The sequence below is a fragment of the Eubalaena glacialis genome, chromosome 18, assembly GCF_028564815.1.
Source record: "Eubalaena glacialis isolate mEubGla1 chromosome 18, mEubGla1.1.hap2.+ XY, whole genome shotgun sequence".
NCBI classification, from domain to species: Eukaryota; Metazoa; Chordata; class Mammalia; order Artiodactyla; family Balaenidae; genus Eubalaena; species Eubalaena glacialis.
Genome location: NC_083733.1, coordinates 30,613,458 through 30,631,072, shown reverse-complemented (window position 1 = coordinate 30,631,072; position 17,615 = coordinate 30,613,458). Strand labels below are relative to the sequence as shown.

The window sequence follows — 17,615 nt, the reverse complement described above, 5'->3', positions numbered from 1 at the left end:
TTGAATTTGTGAAATTGCTTCTCCTCAAGATAGATGCCTGCTGGGCCATTCGGGGGGAGGGCAGCTGGTACACGCTTTGGCTGGAATTCGACACAGGTCCAGAAGGAAAGGCGAAACCATCCCCTGACTCCAAACAAAATGACAAATCTCCTTCACCGTGGCCAGGCAGGGTTGCTTTGTCCAAAGCCTGGACCATATTATCAAGTCCTGTTGACCCAGAACCCAGGCAGCAAGCTGACTCCTGTCACCCAATGTTCTTTGGGTTCTTGGTTTCTATGAGCAAGATGACGGGTAGAAAAACAAGAGGGCATGGAGTTTTAGTTTAAAAACCCTGTAGATCCAGCTTTCATCTTCCATGTCTTCAGCCACTGTGGGTGGACCCCATGCCTTGCAGAGTTGAATTCTGTCCAACCCTAACAAATAGAAGCAAACATTTATTACATACTTACTCTGTGCTGAGATAAATGCTAAATGCTTTTGAGTCAATTATGTTATTAAAGCTTCACGATGACTCTATGGCAAAGGTGCTAGTATTATTCCCATTTTCCAAATGAGGTCAGATAAAGGTCCATGGTAGGGCACAGTGAAGCTGGCAAAGGGCAGGGCTGGGACTTGAACCTGGTGAGTCTGGTTCCCGAGCCTGCGATGTTCATTTCACACTGTGTTGCCTGCATCAGGACTATGGGAACCCTCAGGCCCTTCAGAGGACTCCCAGGCCCTTCAAAGACCCTATAGGGTCTGAAACATCCTTTTGACACATCAAAGAGGTTGAGCCAACTTGCAAATTATTTATAAAATACAAATAGCACAATGTTTGAAAATTGGTATGTACAGAGATTGTCTCCCAATCTAGAAAACTGGATTAATCAATTCGCCTTATGCCTTGACCATTCTGATGCTAAAGGGGAGAATGGAATTTACAACATGTCAACTCCACCAATAATAGTAATAGCTGATAATAATGGTAATAGCTAATCTTACAGCACCTGTAGCACCCGTGCTATGTGTCTGGCCCCCCCTACTTTGCCTGTGTCAACTCAATCTTCACAGCAACCCTATGAGATAGGTACTATTTTTTAAACACATTTTCCAGATGAGGAAACTGAAGCACTGGAGGTTAAATAAATTCTGAAGGTCACACCATTGCAATAGGATGCAGGCAGTAGCCGTCTGGAGTCCATATCCAGACAACCATGGAAACGCTGTGTCCTGCCAACAGGGCCGTCTTGTGCACCAGGTAAAGTCCTCCACTTTTCACTGCTGGGAGATGGTCCTTGGGGCCTGGTCAGGCTGTGTCCTGCACTCTGGGAAGGTGACGCATCCTCCTTGGTTCTGGAGGAACCCTCTTCCTTTTCTAATTGGTGACCTCGCTGCCCGCTCCTTTGCCGCTGATGGGTGAGCTGGGGCAGCGGGTGTGGTCCCTCAGGCGCTGCCCAGCCAGAGCAGGACATGGCTCTTTGGCTCCTACCCCCTTTGGAGCGTGGCTCTACAGCATGTGGAGCTAGAATGACAGGAACCTGGTTAATGGGGACACAGAACTGTGCTTGTCCCCTGGGACTGGGGACTCCTGTCAACAGGGCCTGTGAGGATGGGCTGGGGCTAGTGCTCTGGTTGGCACATAGGATGGCAAGAGTCACGTCATTTTCTTGCAGGGTGACAGGCCCAGGCCTACCTAGGCTGGGACAGATATGTGTGCGCTGTAGAAGGTGGGGCCCGACTTTTTCAAGAGACTTCTGAAAGAGAGGGGATTCATCTTCTCTTGAAGGAGATAAAGGACCTCTTGGAGGTCATCATTTGCCACTGGCGATCTAGGACTTTAGCAGGTCACTCATTCATTCATTCACTCATTCACTCATTCAACAAGTCTACAGTGGCAACTGTGTGATGCATGGGGGACACAGAGGTAAAGAGCACAGTTAAAGTCCCTTAGGAGTGAATGATCTAGGCTAGGATAAGGCCGAAGGTTATATTATCACATGAATAAATACAAATTTGTTCATCTGGGATGAGAGCTACAGAGGAAAGCAACCTAGTGCTTTGGGACCCTGTAGGGAAGAAAGACCTGGTCAGAAAAGTCAGGAGAACTTCTGCGAGGAAGAGAAACTGGCTCTGAGATCCGGATCATGAGAAGAACTCGCTGCATGAGGGAGAGATGGGAAAGGAAAAACACTCCTGGTGGAGGGAACTGCAGGTGCAAAGGCCCTGTGGCAGAGAGAACATGGCAGATGCAAGGGCCTGAAGAGGCTGGGGTGGCTGGAGTACAGAGTGTGGGAATGGGTCTGGAGAAGCAGCAGGGGCCTCACTAGACTGGGCCTTGCTGGCCCTGTTAAGGCCATGGAAGGGGTTGGTTTTCATCAAAGAAACAAAGAGAAACTATTGAATGGTTTTAAGCGTGCAGATGGGAGAGGAAGGTAAACATGGAGAGAGGGCTGTGACACACCCATTTGTGTTTGGCAAAGATCACAGTGACCCAAACTCATCTCTTCGTGTCAGAGCTTTCAGAAAGGGCTGGGTGTTTCCAACATGGAAGTCACAAGGGTGAGACTCTGGGTACATGGAGCCTAGGAGAAAACCCAAGTAGGAAAACAATCAATTATCTAAGCAGTTTTGGGGGGGGGGTCTTCATTTTTAGGCACAAAATCTAGCAGACTGGGAACACAGTGCTGGGGTATGCAGGACCGCACTTAATAGCCTTTAGGGTAGAGCCTTGCTCTCTTGCAGCAATAGAAGTTCATCCTAATGACCCCAAGGCTATCCAGAAAAGATAAAATTATAGTGAGTATTATTTGTTTTGGAAAATAATGAACAACGTATTACATTGCAGGTGTATCCCCCCACCCCCAGTGATGGTTAAAATAAAAAAGAAATTGGTGCTAAAGGAATACATCACATGACCTCTAAAACATTCCATCATGACCTGTCCTTTGAGCAGATAGCCAAGCCTGATTGTACTACAAGCATATTGATTAACTCAAGAGATTCTTAACTAGCAGCAAGGAAGTGCAGTGCTCCTGTAACAAAGGTCTGAACAGGTGGAAGTGGCTTCGGCATTGAATCATGGATAAAAGCTGGAAGAATTTTGAGGCACAGGAGAGAAAAAGCCCACATCCTCTTAATCGGACTGTTGGCAGAAACATGGACATTCGAATCCCTTCTGGTGAGGGTTCAGAAGAGGAGAAACATACAAAGAAGGCCGTATGAAGACAGAGGCAGAGATTGGAGGGATGCAGCCACAAGCCAAGGAATGCTGGCAGCCTCCAGAGCTGGAAGAGGCAAGGAAAGGATTCTCCCCTAGAGCCTCCGGAGGGAGTAGGGTCCTGTCCACACTTTAATCTCAGCCTCATGATACTAGTTTTAGACTCTGGCCTCCAAAACTTGAGAGAATAAATTTCTGTTGTTTTTGAGCCAGCAAATTTGTGGTAATTTGTTACACCAGCCACAGGGAACGAATACATTCTGAGTAACATTTACTTCATATTCCACAAACATCCGTGATTTCACATTGCTGGTGCATCCTCATCCTTCACAGCTCAGACCAATAGGCACCTCCTGAACTGGGGCTCCCCAGCCCCCCTAGCCCGATCAGTTAACCTGCTTGTTAACCTCCAACACACTTAAACTCTCAAGCCTAAATTCTTTCCTTAGTTTGTGTACTTGTATTTTGTCTGCCTTCTTCCCATTAGAATATGAGCTCCAGGCAATCAGGGACCGTGGCATCCTGTTCCCTGCTAAACCCTCAACACCTAGCAGAAGGCTGGAGCGGAGTGAACATTCCTTGAAAAGTTTGCTGCATGAATAAACGACCTTTCGCAGTGTCCTGGAGGCCCCCTGAGTTTGACTGGTATTAATAAGACTGGTCCTCTCGCTTGCCTTCATCAACAGGTATTGATGGTTATTTAGATTCTTATTTTGGATCCTTAGTCCATCCCAGGATGTGAGGCTGTTTAATATTCATTCATTCATTCACTCATTCAATAAATATTTATTTATTCGGGCTTATTATGTGTGAGGCAGTCCACTGATGATTCCTAATTGGGCTATTTTTTCCCCTGTTGAATTTCAATTGAGAAAGAAAAGCAATTGCAGCATCTTTCAAGGCAAAACGAGCCCTATAACAACCACAAACCGCAAACAACAAAACAATCTTTCATGAGGCTAATTAGTCCTAAGCCTTAAAAAAAATAATAATTGCCGATTCTGGAGCAGTCTTTGAAGGCTTTTTGCACTGAATAGTAATCAGGAAACTTCAGCCTTCACAAGGCAAAGGGCTCAGAGCAAAACAAGTCACTTTAGGGTTGTGTGCTTTCTGTAACTCTGATTTGGCTGAATTTTCTTCTGATAAGGAAATTTTAAGGACATTGATGGGCAAGGGAAGCACATTCATTGCACACACTGATTCTTTCAACAGACTTCACGATACACAACCAGTCTCATAATCAGAAGTGTTTCTTTCTGTTTAAAACCCAGAAGGGTAGCTGACATCTTTTATCAAAAAGACAGACAATTCTTATCCCCTGACAATTCCAGATTATGGATCCCAGGAGGCTCTCCTTACACTGGTATTTTATCACCGGAATCAGAGCGACTGCTGTTTATTTTCTGAACCTCCCCGTAGTTTTCAAGGTGTTGCCAGCAGGGCCTGGGCTGACAGTGACACGTGTTATTGTCACATTGCTAGATCTGAAAGAAAACGCCAGATAAATAAATATCAGTGTTTCCTTGGATCTCTTTTTGCTATCATGGGCACCGGAGGCACTGGCATTTGTTAATTCACATATCTTCCCTGTTTGGTGAGGCAATGTTTCCTTTCATCTACTGGAGTGGGGGAGGAAGGTGGCGGCCCAGGCTGGCAGCCTGGCATGGACCGGGACGGCCATTTGATCTGGGTGAGGGGCAGAGGGGGAGATGGCCTCTGGATAAAGTTCCATCCACCGAGAGAGGCGGAGTCTGGCTGCAGGACTGTCTTCTTATGCCTTCCTCACGTGGGTAGGTTATCTTGCAGTGCGCTCAGAATCAGGTAATGTGAGCTGGGGTCCCAGTCGGATAGGTTGCTTAACCTCCAAGCCTCTGCTTCTCTGTCTGTAGAACTGGATACTGGGACCCTCCGCTGTCCCTCCTAGGTTGTTGAGAGACCCACAGAAGAGGGAAGTGCCCACCTCCAGCCAGAGGGACTCCTCATTTCCCCCAGACCCTCTGCTTCCTCCGCACTCTGCCCTGTTCTCTCCTCTGGATCACATCTCCCTCTGCCTTTTGCCTTTTTTAGATCTCTTTATCCTACATCAAGGGATGACGTCAACAACCTACGGCCTGTGGGCCATATCTGGCCTGCTGCCTGATTTTGGAAATACAGTTTTCCTGGAACGCAGCCATGCCTGTCTGTGGCTGTCTTTGTGCTGCAGTGGCAGAGCTGAGTAGTTGCAACACAGACCGTATGGCCCACAAAGCCTAAAATCTGTACTATCTGGCCCTTCACAGAAGTTTGTCTGTTCTCTATGCTCTCCTAGACATCGATCACGCTGATTCCACTCATCCTTGAAGACCCAGCTTGAGTTCTTGATCTGCTTGGCATCCCATGGCTTGTTCATCGGTTTTATATGCAAAAAGTTTCCCATGATCAAATACATTTGGGAAATCCTAAGTTAAAGAACCGTAAGCAGCCTTCTTTACTAACTGCAGAACTTATCAGTGCATTTAATGTGCTGGTGTGCGTTGGGAATCCCTGAGAGGGGAATGTGGTATGCAACATTTCTCAGATGTGTTTCTCTATTGGGCTACTGAGTGTTGAAGAGCTTGACCCATCTTCTCTAATTATTCTCTCTCTCTGGGTGATGCGATCTGCTAGTATATCTTTAGAGTATATTGGGTTTTTATCTGAAATGTACATTTTTAGCCTGGATCTCTCCCCTGGACTCCAGACACTGCACTCCCTTTACAACTGTCTAACAGACACCTTAGACTTACAATGCTCCAAATGTACCTGTTCTTCTCCCATCATTATCCTTTTTAGGAAGTGGCAACACCATTCAGCAGTTGCTGCGGCCAAAAATCTAGCACTCTTCTTGACTCCTTTCATCCTCTCACACTCTTTCTCCGATCCATCAGCACGACTGTCCTCTCTAACTTCAAAAGGCATCCTGTATAGGACCACTTCTCACCAACTGCACAGTGCCCAGCCAACTCCAAGCCACCAACATCTGTTGGCTGGATTCCTGCAACAGCCTACAGAGTGGGCTCTCTGCTTCTGTTCTTGCCCTCTCTGGTTCATCCTCTGCACAGCAGACAGAGTAATCCTTCTGAAACTCTAATCCAATCACTTATTTCCCTGGCTTAAAATACTTTAAGGAAAATATTTCTGTTCCAACTAGAATAAAATACAAACTTCTCCAATGGCTTTCCAGGCCCTGGATAATCAGGCCTTCACCTACGTCTCCCTCTGGCCTAATTTACCCGCAAACCCAGTAACCCCAGGGCCTTTGCACATGTTAATCTTTCTTCTAGGAAAGCTCATTGTCATTCCATTTCCCTCCCCCATCTTTTCAAGGCCTCTTCTGACTCTTCATTGTCATCTAGGTCATTAGACCCTCAGAAAGGCCCTTACTGACCAAACCAAAGAATACCCAATTTCATTGTATCAAGTTATTCTAGCTTATCATCTTCATAGCTCTTACTGAAACCCCAAATTATCTTATCTATTGTTTTAATGCTTATTTTCTGTCTTCCACTGAGTACAAGCTTCATGAGGGGGAGAACCAAGCCTGTGTTTCCTTTTCCACCACTAGGGATCCAGAGCCTAAGACAGTCCCAGGCACACAGTGGCTGTTTGACAATCACCGCTTGTTGACAGACTGACCCATAATCTCCTTAATCCGCAGAGCACCCTGTGTATTAGCATTTAGATTATTGTTATAACAACAAGCTAGAACATCTGACATTCGCTGAGGGCTACTTGCCAGGCACTGTGCTAAATGCTTTTCTACAGTTATTTCATGCCGTTCTTCCAATTAACCTATAGAGCCTATGAGCAGGTACCATTTTTATTTCCATTTCACAGGTGAGGAAACTGAGGCACAGAGCAACTAAGTTGCTTGCCTAAGATTGCACATCTGGTCATTGACGGGGCCTGAACACTGACCTGGATCTGATTCCAGATCTGTGACTATGGGCAGCGTTGGGGCTGCAGCTGCCACATTACAGGGGTGGGCATTTGAGCCTCTAGGAAGAAGGTTTACAGGGGCCTGAGAGCATCACAGCCAGGTTCACCTCTGACTGTGGCTTCTGATTTGAGCGAGGCTTCTCTATCTTACGTGCACGTTACTTGGAACGTTGCTTAGTTGGGTCAAGAAACTGTATAGCACAGGGAACTATATTTACTATCCTGTCGTAAACCATAATGGAAAAGAATATGAAAAAGAATGTATATATGTATAACTGAATCACTTTGCTGTACAGCAGAAATTAACACAACATTGTAAATCAACTGTACTTCAATAAAATAAATTCAAAAAAACCCCTTATTCTCATCAGGAACAGTGAGGTGTGTGTTTCACCTCGCATAAAAAATGGTTCTACCCTATCTATCGTTCATGAGCTAATAGTTATAAAGCACTTACAACAGTGCTGGCCCATAATAAACGCTTTATAATTTTTTGTTAAATAAATAGCTATATGTAGCTGAAGGGCTTTGTCCTTGACCGCAGGGGTGAGCAAAATCACTGACTCTCTGTGTCGTCCCTCTTTCCTGCTCAGGTAGTGATTACAGGTGGCACACCTGCGTGACATCAAGTAACGTGGAATCACAGAGTCGTTCCCTCCCTCGCAGTTAACGTGGCCCGATTTTAACACCTCTCCAACACCTAGCAGAGAGTTCTCTGGGACTAACCCAAGGCCCAAAGCCTTTGGCAGGAGAAAGGATCTCTCAGGCATGTAAGAGCCTTGCTTTGTATAAGGTTGCAGACGCAGTATTTGCAAACGAAACACAATACCATTGTGTCTATTTAAATCTTGAGACTTTTATTATTATGGTAAAGTTTGCTTTATAGCAAGGGATACTGCCTTTTCATTATAGTAGTGACTTCAAGTTTTCTTTCAAAATGAATAGAAGTTAAAATTTAGTTTAAAGCACACATTTACCATATGACTCAGCAATTCCATTCCTAGGTATTTACCCAATAGAAGTGAAAGTCTGTGTTACATGCAAAAGTTCTTAGCAGTAACTGTTCATAATAGCCTCAAATTGGAAACAGTCCAAACGTCCATCAACAGGTGAACAGATAAAGGAACGGTGGCAACTCCATACAAAGGAGAACTACTCAATAATAAAAAGGAACAAGATATCAAGGCACACAACAGCATGATGAGTTTCAAAAGCATTGTGTTAAGTGAGAGAAGTCAGAAACAAAAGACTGCGTACTCTGTGGTTCCATTTCTAAAATTTTCTCAGAGAAGGTAAATTGTTGCAGAGGTAAACCAGTGCTAGAGCCCTGGAATGGGAGAGAGGATGGATGTGAAGGGGCCCGAGAGCACTTTAAGGAGGATGGAAAAGGTCTGTATCTTGATCTAGAGATGGTTCTATGAGTATTTAAGTTTGTCAAAACTCATGGCATGGGCACAAAGGGGGTGCATTTTATTGTACGTAAAGCATTCCTCACTTGAGTTGATTAAGAGTATAACGGAAAAAGAGGCAAATAATAAAATAGGTGTTGTATGAAAAGGTAGAACTTGTGAAGGTGGCCAAGGGTTCGGAACTCCTGGACCAGTGTTCTGCTGCCCCGAGCAGGAGATCTATTATTATTCTTTTGTTCTTCTCCTGACTGTCATTAAAACATTCCTCAGTCATCTTTGTCACTTAATGCAATTGTAATTTTAACTCTGTCAACCTTTTCTTTTCTGGATTCTGGATTTCATATCCTGCTTAAGACACTGAAAAGGACTTCCTCACCCTAAACGTATGAAGACTATTATCTCATATTATTCTCTCACGCTCCTATAATTTTAAAAAATATGACATTTAAAAATTTTTATTTTTAATTGTGGTAAAATACACGTAGCATAAAATTTACCATCTTAACCATTTTTAAGGGTACAGTTCAGCGGCATTAAGTACACATTACTGTGAGACCATCACCCCCAGCTAGCCATCTCCAGGACACTTTCATCTTCCCAAACTGAAACTCTGTCCTCATTAAACAACTCCCCATTCCCACCTCCTCCCAAACCCTGGCTACCACCATTCTATTCAATACTTTCTGACCCTATGAATTGGACTATTCTAGGTGCCTCACTTAAGTGGAATTGTACAGTATTTGTCCTTTTGTGACTGGCTTATTCCATTTAACACAATGGTCATACCATTTATAAAACCGTGAGATTTTTAGTCGATCTGGAATTTATTTTTGTGCGTGTATGGTGTAGGTAATGATTTAATTTTATTCCTCCCAACAAATGGTTAACCAGTTTTCCCAGCATCATGTATGGAAGAGATCTTTCTTTGTCACAATCAGTTGATAGCCACCTGTACTTTAACTGTATTCTACGCATAAATGCATCTCTTTGGGGACCCTCTTTTCTGTTCCCATGGTCTGTTTATTCCTAACACCATTGTGACTACTTCAGCTAAGAGCTCACCCAGCCCAAGTCCAGGGACTTGCTCGGACTTAATGCCTTCTTGTCATCCTTTCAGGTCCTCCCAAGGATTTGGGGCGCCCTACTGCCTCCCTAACGCTCTCCCATCTCTCCCTTTCCCAAGGGAGCCTAGTATGCAGGGTTATCGGTCCAGGTATGGGTGAGGAAGCCCTGGGCTGTGCGTGTCAGAGGGCACAGACCCCCCCAGAGACTTAAGCACCCCCATCTGCTGCAGGGCTGGGGTCACAGGGAGGTCAGCCACTGCCCTTGCCTCAGAAGGATCTGGTGGGGGGCATAGGCGCTCGGGGTGGTTTAATTGCTCTGCCTGCAGTGGAACTTTACCATGACCCAGTTGACTGTCAGGCAGACTTCAAGATAAGGCAAGTTAATCTTGGGTCCCCTCCAAGGACATTTGGTGCGACATGCAAAACCGAATCCTTTCGAAGTTCATTTCCGAGGAGACCCTGGAGGCGGCGGTAGAGTGTTCCCTGAATTTCTACAAAGAGAGTGTGGCAGTCCTGCTGGGGCCACCTCTCTGAGGCGGCGAGAGGACACAGAAGGAGCAGAGCCCAGGCCCATCTGGGCAGGGCTGGTTAGCAGGTGTGCCAGCCCACAGACTTTCTGTGACTACCTGTTGGGCTGTGTTAAGCCCTTGGCCCAGTGTCCCATGGGATCTGGGCACTCCAGACTGCTTTCTTGGGGCCAGAGGTGTGGGCAAAGAGTGGGAAAGGCTGATGTTTCTATGAATCTCTTGCTGTCTAATGTCAAATGAGTCAGGTCATGCCTGCGAACGAGCTCCCTCTAGGTCTCTGGTAGGAGGCAAGAAGCTGGGCCAAGGGAGCAGAGATAAGCTGGGGGAGCATCTTCTTTCCCCACCCCTGCCTACCTCTGAGCACCAGGGAGGCCACCTGGAGAGCCTGGCTGAATTTCATAAAAGCCCCTTGGGCACCAGGATGGGCTGCGTTAGAGGAGATGCTGGGATCGTGGGGAGAGCAAGCCAGCTCCCTGCACAGGTCTTAACATTTTAAACACACACACACACACACACACACACACACACATTCATAAATACCTAGAGACAAATGACAAAGAAAACACAATGATCAAAAACCTATGGGATTGGGTTTCCCTGGTGGCGCAGTGGTTGAGAATCTGCCTGCCAATGCAGGGGACACGGGTTCAAGCCCTGGTCTGGGAAGATCCCACATGCCGCGGAGCAACTAGGCCCGTGAGCCACAATTACTGAGCCTGCGTGTCTGTAGCCTGTGCTCCGCAACGGGAGAGGCCGCGATAGTGAGAGGCCCACGCACCGCGATGAGGAGTGGCCCCCGCTTGCCGCAACTAGAGAAAGCCCTTGCACAGAAACGAAGACCCAACACAGCCATAAATAAATAAATAAATAAATAAATAAATAAAATTTAAAAAACAAAAACAAAAAAACCTATGGGATGCAGCAAAAGCAGTTCTAAGAGCGAAGTTTATAGTGATACAAGCCTACCTCAGGAAACCAGGAAGATCTCAAATAAGCAACCTAACCTTACACCTAAAGGAACTAGAGAAAGAAGAACAAACAAAACCCAAAGTTAGTAGAAGGAAAGAAATCATAAAGAATCAGGGCAGAAATAAATGAAATAGAAACTAAAAACAAAAACAATAGAAAAGATCAATGAAACAAAAAGCTGGTTCTTTGAAAAGATAAACAAACTTGATAAACTTTTAGCTGGACTCATCAAAAAAAAAAAAAGGGAGAGGGCCCAAATCAGTTAAATCAGAAATGAAAAAGGAGAAGTTGCAAGTGACACCACAGAAATACAAAGGATCATAAGAGACTACTATGAACAACTGTATACCAACATAGAAGAAATGGACAAATTCTTAGAAAGGTACAATCTCCCAAGACTGAACCATGAAGAAATAGAAAAGATGAACATATTCAAATGCTTTTTTAATGTAAGTAAATTTAACATTTTTATAAGCAATAATATCTGTGATATAGTAATAATCAGTATCACTCAGAGAACACTTATGATATGCCAGGCATTGCTGGAAGTACTTTAAATATATTGACCTAGTCAATATCAACTTTCATTCCCCCCCAATTAACACATGAGGATGCTGAAGCACAGAGAGGTAAGTATAGTCACTTGCCCAAGGTCATGCTAATAGGCTGCCTCTCAAATCATGGACCAAACATGGGCCACGCTGATTTTTTTCCCCAAGTCACATTAATGAATCCCCAAGAATATATATATGTATGTATATCTCGAAGTAAGAAATGTTCATCTGTATATCAGCTGGTTCTTTCTGCAAACCCCCAGTTCGTGGACATCCACTAAAGCATGGCTCTTCTGGGAGGGATAATGCATGTTCCCAGTCAATGCTGGAGGTGGGATGGCTCCTTTCCGTGGATGATGAGACCAGCAAGACCACCATCCTCCTGACACACCCTGCCCACCTTGGCTCTGTCAGCTCCATATATGTTTATACCCAGTGGCTACCTCCCAGCCACCACAGGGATCTGGGGTGAGTGTGCTGGGCAGGAGGGTAGGAGGAAAGAAAAGTCTGAGGTCCATTCGCCACGGAGAATCCTGCAGAGCCTAGCAAGTCACTCCCCATTGTTTAGGTGCAAAAATCACCCAATTCTGTCATGGTCACTTTCCTGCTGTCTGGTTCAAAATCAGGCACCTGGCCTTGCTCGCTCCTGAGTGCGTCTCCATTAAGCTGGCAAGTAGGAAGTTCAAAGTCAGGCTCCAGAGCAGCCCACATGGCGGGAGAGTGTGGTCCTCAGCTCCAGGCACAGAGATTTATGGCCTATTTTGTGGCTTTCATTGAAAGTTATGGCATCATCTGTGGCATCATGACCACCTTGGAGCATCTTCTGGGAGAGCCGGGCAGCTCTTGGGGAAGCCCTGGGGCATGTTCCCATCTCCTTAGGGACACTGGGAGGATGGAATGGGTTAAGGGATGAAAAGTGCTTTTCCCCTAGAAGCTGCCCAAGAGATGCTGGCTGGTGGTGCTATGGGCGTGCCTCTTTGTTGGTTGGTTTCTTGTTTTCACTCCAATATTTCCAGAACCTCTTCTCCGTGACGGGCTCCGTGTTACATGGAATTCAGTGGCAACTGAGATAGATGCAGTTCCAGCTCTCGTGGACCTAAATGCCTGTTTTCCCTGTTTCTATATTACTCATTTTTATGTCTCTTAGAGACGGCATCTTCTAAACCTTCGGAGGGAAGGTCACAATCCCCTGCAAAAGTCAGACATATGCACGTAGGTATAAGCTACCCCCATTCGGCCGACAAATCAGGGGGTCTTTGACCCCCAGCCGCTCTCTCCATTCTCCTTAGTGCCTCTTAGCGTCCCCTAAAGATGGAGTGGAAAAGAGAAAGGTACCCTCAGCAATTTATGCCCATCCTAACTTCCCCTTCCTAGCTCCCATGGGTGCTCTTGAAATGGTGTGAAACGCTTCCTTTAAAAGCCCAGTTATTTACACTGACAGTATTTACTTTTAACCTCCAATGGCTGAGTCAATATCATTTTTCCTCCTCTCCTTCGTTTCCTTGGCTCAAAAAGCCAGCATCTTTATGAAACCCACCTATCTCTTTATCACACTCTGGCCTTTTAAATTTCACCTGCTCCGGGAATTAAATTACAGAGGCCATGGAGCTCCAGGAGAGGCCATTTTTTAGGTCTATGTATTTGCTTCTGCCTCACATGGATGCCCATTTTCTCTCTTGGCATAGTTTCAGCCTCCAGTGTTCTAGGTGTGCCCCAACTGCAACTCTTGCGCTTTTTTTCCTAAGTACTCCTCCCTACCTGTGACCTGAAGCATTGACCCAACCGATGTGGGAGGGTGGGAATTTTCTTCGAACCTGTGACCACCAGGGAGTTTCTGAACAGACTGTGACTGCAGGAAACAACTCTCTTATCTGCTCTCCTAATCACTACCCAGGTGAGTCTTTCGGGCTACGCCCTGCCACAGGGCACCCTGTACCCAGAAGTAAGCTTCCAGGCAGGGGCTGCATTCAACAAACCAATCCGTTCAATCCTATCTCTAATCAGATGCCGTGGGAGAGGAGAGTGATAACACCTTCTCTGTTTTGCAATCGTGGACACGACTGAAATGGGAGATAAATCAAGGGAGAGGTATGGGGCAAACTTGAACCCGCTCCCCAGACACCAGCGAGGACATACAACTCATTTTTCTTGTTGAACAACATGTATCTCCATTCCTTGGCTTGTTGATCCTCCCGTAATTCTCTGAGCTGCCCTGGCCCCCTCAGAAGCAACGCCCAGCATTTAGCAGCCAACTGGGTGATGAAGATCTGGCTGGATGCTGATGGTCCTCAGTTACCAGCTCAGGGCCTTCTTGATTCTGCAGAACTTCCCTTGGGTCCCTGGCCTGTCCTGGAGTGGAGGGAACCTACCGTTCCCCTTTGGGCAGTTCCTCCTGCCAAGAAATATGGTCTCGGCAAACTGGTTTTTGTTGGCACATCCTTCTCTCCCTCTCTCTCTTTCTCTTTTCCTCCCCAACAGAGCTTCTCAAAGCCTCAGTCCTTCTCTGGCCAGTTCATCACTGGATCTGCAGAGCCTGGCATTGTGGCCACCCAGCATATTCTTGGCCTGAGACCAATGTCGAATGAATCAATGCTGAAGAATGAGTGCACCCAACACCCACCCCCCGGGAAATGACAGTTCAATTTGCAAGGCTACTTTTTATCTTACCTGCCTCCTCACTAGGCCTAAGAAAAAGGTACAATTTATAAGCTGGAAGGAAATGGACCAGTTTGATCCTGAAGTGTGGGTACAGCTGTTGCCGTGAGTGGAGGACATGAGGCCATGGGTGCTGGTACCTGTAGATGCCTACAGGAAGCTCTGTAGAGCACAGTGCATTTAATGCCAGTCTGTAGAATCATAGGGGCAGCACTGTTGGTGAGAGGGGAAGGGGGCACAGCTGTAAGGCTGGGCCATGGGTGAGGGGATGATCTCTTTAGGGTATGTCAAAAGTTCAGCCAGTGTGACTTTTCTAAATACTAGGAGGCAGGGGAGGGGAGTAGTTATAAAATAGTATGTATATATGGTATATATCTATCCATACCAATATGCATTGTTTTTTACAATATATGTGACTGCTATGTTCTGAGTGCTGTGTCCTCCTTAAAATTCATATGCTGAAATCCCAACTCCCAATGTTATGGTATTAGGAGATAGGGCCTTTGGAGGTGCATGGGCCATGAGGGTGGAGCCCTCATGAATGAGATTAGTGCCCTTATAAAAGAGAACCCACCATATGAGAACACAGTGAGAAGTCTGCCACACAGAAGAGGGCCTTCACCTGATCATGCTGGCACTCTGATCTCAGACTTTCAGTCTCCAAGACTATGAGAAATACATTTCTGTTGTTTTTAAGCACCGCCCCCCCCCCACCAAGTCTACAGTATTTTGTTATGAGACAATGGACATTTTCTGAACTATTAATTGCTATGGTGGGTCTACTGGTCAGAGTCCCAGTAGGACATAGATAGCAACTCAGATGGTTCAAGGGTCCTCAATGAAGGGCCTGCATTCAGGGACATTAAGGGCATGATCAAGGGATGACAAGCCCCAGAGGCTAGCTGGGGAGCAGGATGCTGTTACTAACTCTAGACCTGAAAGAGCAGGGGAGGCAGGCTAGCTGGGGAGCAGGATGCTGTTACTAACTCTAGACCTGAAAGAGCAGGGGAGGCATGGGGACATCGGACCTCTGCTAAGGTGGGGTCCACTGAGCAGAGCGGTGCTGCCTGCCAGAGCTGTAGCCTTGGAGTGACATGGCCACAGCCAGAAATCACACCCCAAAGCAAGAAGAGAGCAGGGAATAGATAATCTGTCCTCTTCTCTTCCCGATCTTTTGCCATGGCCTCGCATTGGCCAGCTGGGAGCCAGAGAGCATGGACACCTGAGGTCAGCCCCACAGAGTGCAGGGAAGGGCAAAGAAGGAGGAAAATGGATGTAGGGGTGGGGAAAGTGGGGGTAACAGAACAGTTGGGTAGGCAGTCAAGATCTTGCCTGGCCTTGGAACCAAAGTCCACGTTGGCTGTGTGAGTGATGCTGCCGGCTGCCCTCTTTTGTGGGCATCTCTCCAGGCGACATTTGTACCACATAATAGGTGCCTGATTAGTTCTTCTAACCCATTATCTATTAAGTCTAACAAATTATCTATTACATTAGCTACTTGGATTCATCATCTAATTTAATTTTAATGCAGTGCCTGGTATATAGAAGACGCTCAATAAAAATCTCTTAGACAATGAGTGAATGAATAAACTAATAAATAAACTGATGAATGAATATGAATCACCTTTAGCGTGGGTACTATGAAGTCAGACAGGAAAAGAAACCTAGCACCGGGAACTATATTCAATATCCTATAATAAACCATAATGGAAAGAAACATGAAAAAGAATAATAAATAAATAAAATAGAAAATGCTTTTAAAAAGAGAGAGAGAAACTTGGGTTCTGAGAGGTTAATGGTTCAGCCCAGTGTGCTTGGCCACTCAATGTATTTCCCAAATATTTACTGAATACTCACTGTGTCCTGGGCATGTTTACCTTTGACTGGAGGGGACAAACACATCAACATGTGTTTGCTGTGTAATAGCTAAGTGCTACAGAGACAAATACAGCAACAGAGAGGACGGGGAGCTCTGGGGATGGGGTGTGCTTTTATAGCGTGTGGTCAGGGATGGCCTCTCTGGTATGGAGAGATATTGGAGGCTGGATCTGAAGGAGGTCTCTCTGGAGCTCTCTGGGATAACAGCATTCCTGGAGGAGGAAAGTGAGTGCAAAGGCTCCGAGGCAAGAATGTGTTTGGGGCATTTGGGGAAAAGTGAGACCAGTGTGGCTGGGGCAGAATGTAACTGCCACCCATCCAGCCAGATAGATGGATGTTCTAAAATGTCAGTCTGACCCCACCCTTCCTCCAGTGGCTTCTTGCAGTACTTGGGAATGGGAATACCCTGCCCATCTCCCTCCATGGCTCCTTCCCACGATGTACTCCAGTCACCTTTGTAACCTGGTTCCTCCCACCTCCGGGCCTTTTCTCTTGCTGTTCCCTCTGCCTGGAACACTTATCCTGGCTCTTTGGCTGTCACTCCAAAGAAGGCCATTCCCAGGTACCCTTGTCTATCATGTCACCCTTTTATTTCCTTCATAATTGACATTATTATCTCCCATTATCAAGCTTATATGTGTGTCTGCCAAGTTATTGTGTCACCTCGTGAGCCTCTTATGTGTGCTCCACCATGTGCCTCACTGTGAGCTTCCTGAAGGCAGGGACTTCAACAGTTTGTTCTTCATAGGGTCTCCTGTGCCTGGAACAGTGGCTGGCACATGGTGGGTCCTCAGTAAATAGTTGTTGAATAATGAATGAATGAATGAATCAGTGAGTAAACTTTGTCTGAGACCCCAGAGTGGGACTCAGAAGAACATAATCTGGGGCTTCCCTGGTGGCACAGTGGTTAAGAATCCGCCTGCCAATGCAGGGGACACGGGTTCGAGCCCTGGTCTGGGAAGATCCCACATGCCACGGAGGAACTAAGCCCGTGCGCCACAACTACTGAGCCTGCGCTCTAGAGCCCACGAGCCACAACTACTGAAGCACGCATGCCACAACTACTGAAGCCTGTGCACCTGAGCCTGTGCTCTGCAACAAGAGAAGCTGCCGCAATGAGAAGTCCTCACACTGCAACAAAGAGTAGCCCCCGCTCGCCGCAACTAGAGAAAGCCCGCGCACAGGAACGAAGGCCCAACACAGCCCAAAAAAAAATAGTAATAAAAATAAATAAATAAATAAAATAAATCTATTAAAAAAACAGAAGAACATAATCTTTCTTTCCTCAATCTTTTGACCCTGTAGACTTTCTTGTGAAACCCTAGGTTTCCCTGGGGAGGGTTTAGAGAAAATATGCACACTGGCATCAGTGACCAGAAGAGAAGAGCTGTGGGGGTCCCAGGGAG

The 17,615-nt window shown here is 46.1% G+C and overlaps 1 long non-coding RNA gene across 1 annotated transcript in view; it reads left to right on the top strand.

The window, feature by feature from the left end:
• The window catches only part of LOC133079144 (uncharacterized), a 47,178-nt gene extending 29,982 nt beyond the window's left edge, over positions 1 to 17,196 (top strand). Inside the window, exon 3 of the long non-coding RNA XR_009698062.1 lies at positions 17,141 to 17,196. This is a non-coding gene — a long non-coding RNA (uncharacterized LOC133079144). The remainder of the gene's footprint in view (positions 1 to 17,140) is intronic.
• Positions 17,197 to 17,615: the final 419 nt, after the last annotated feature.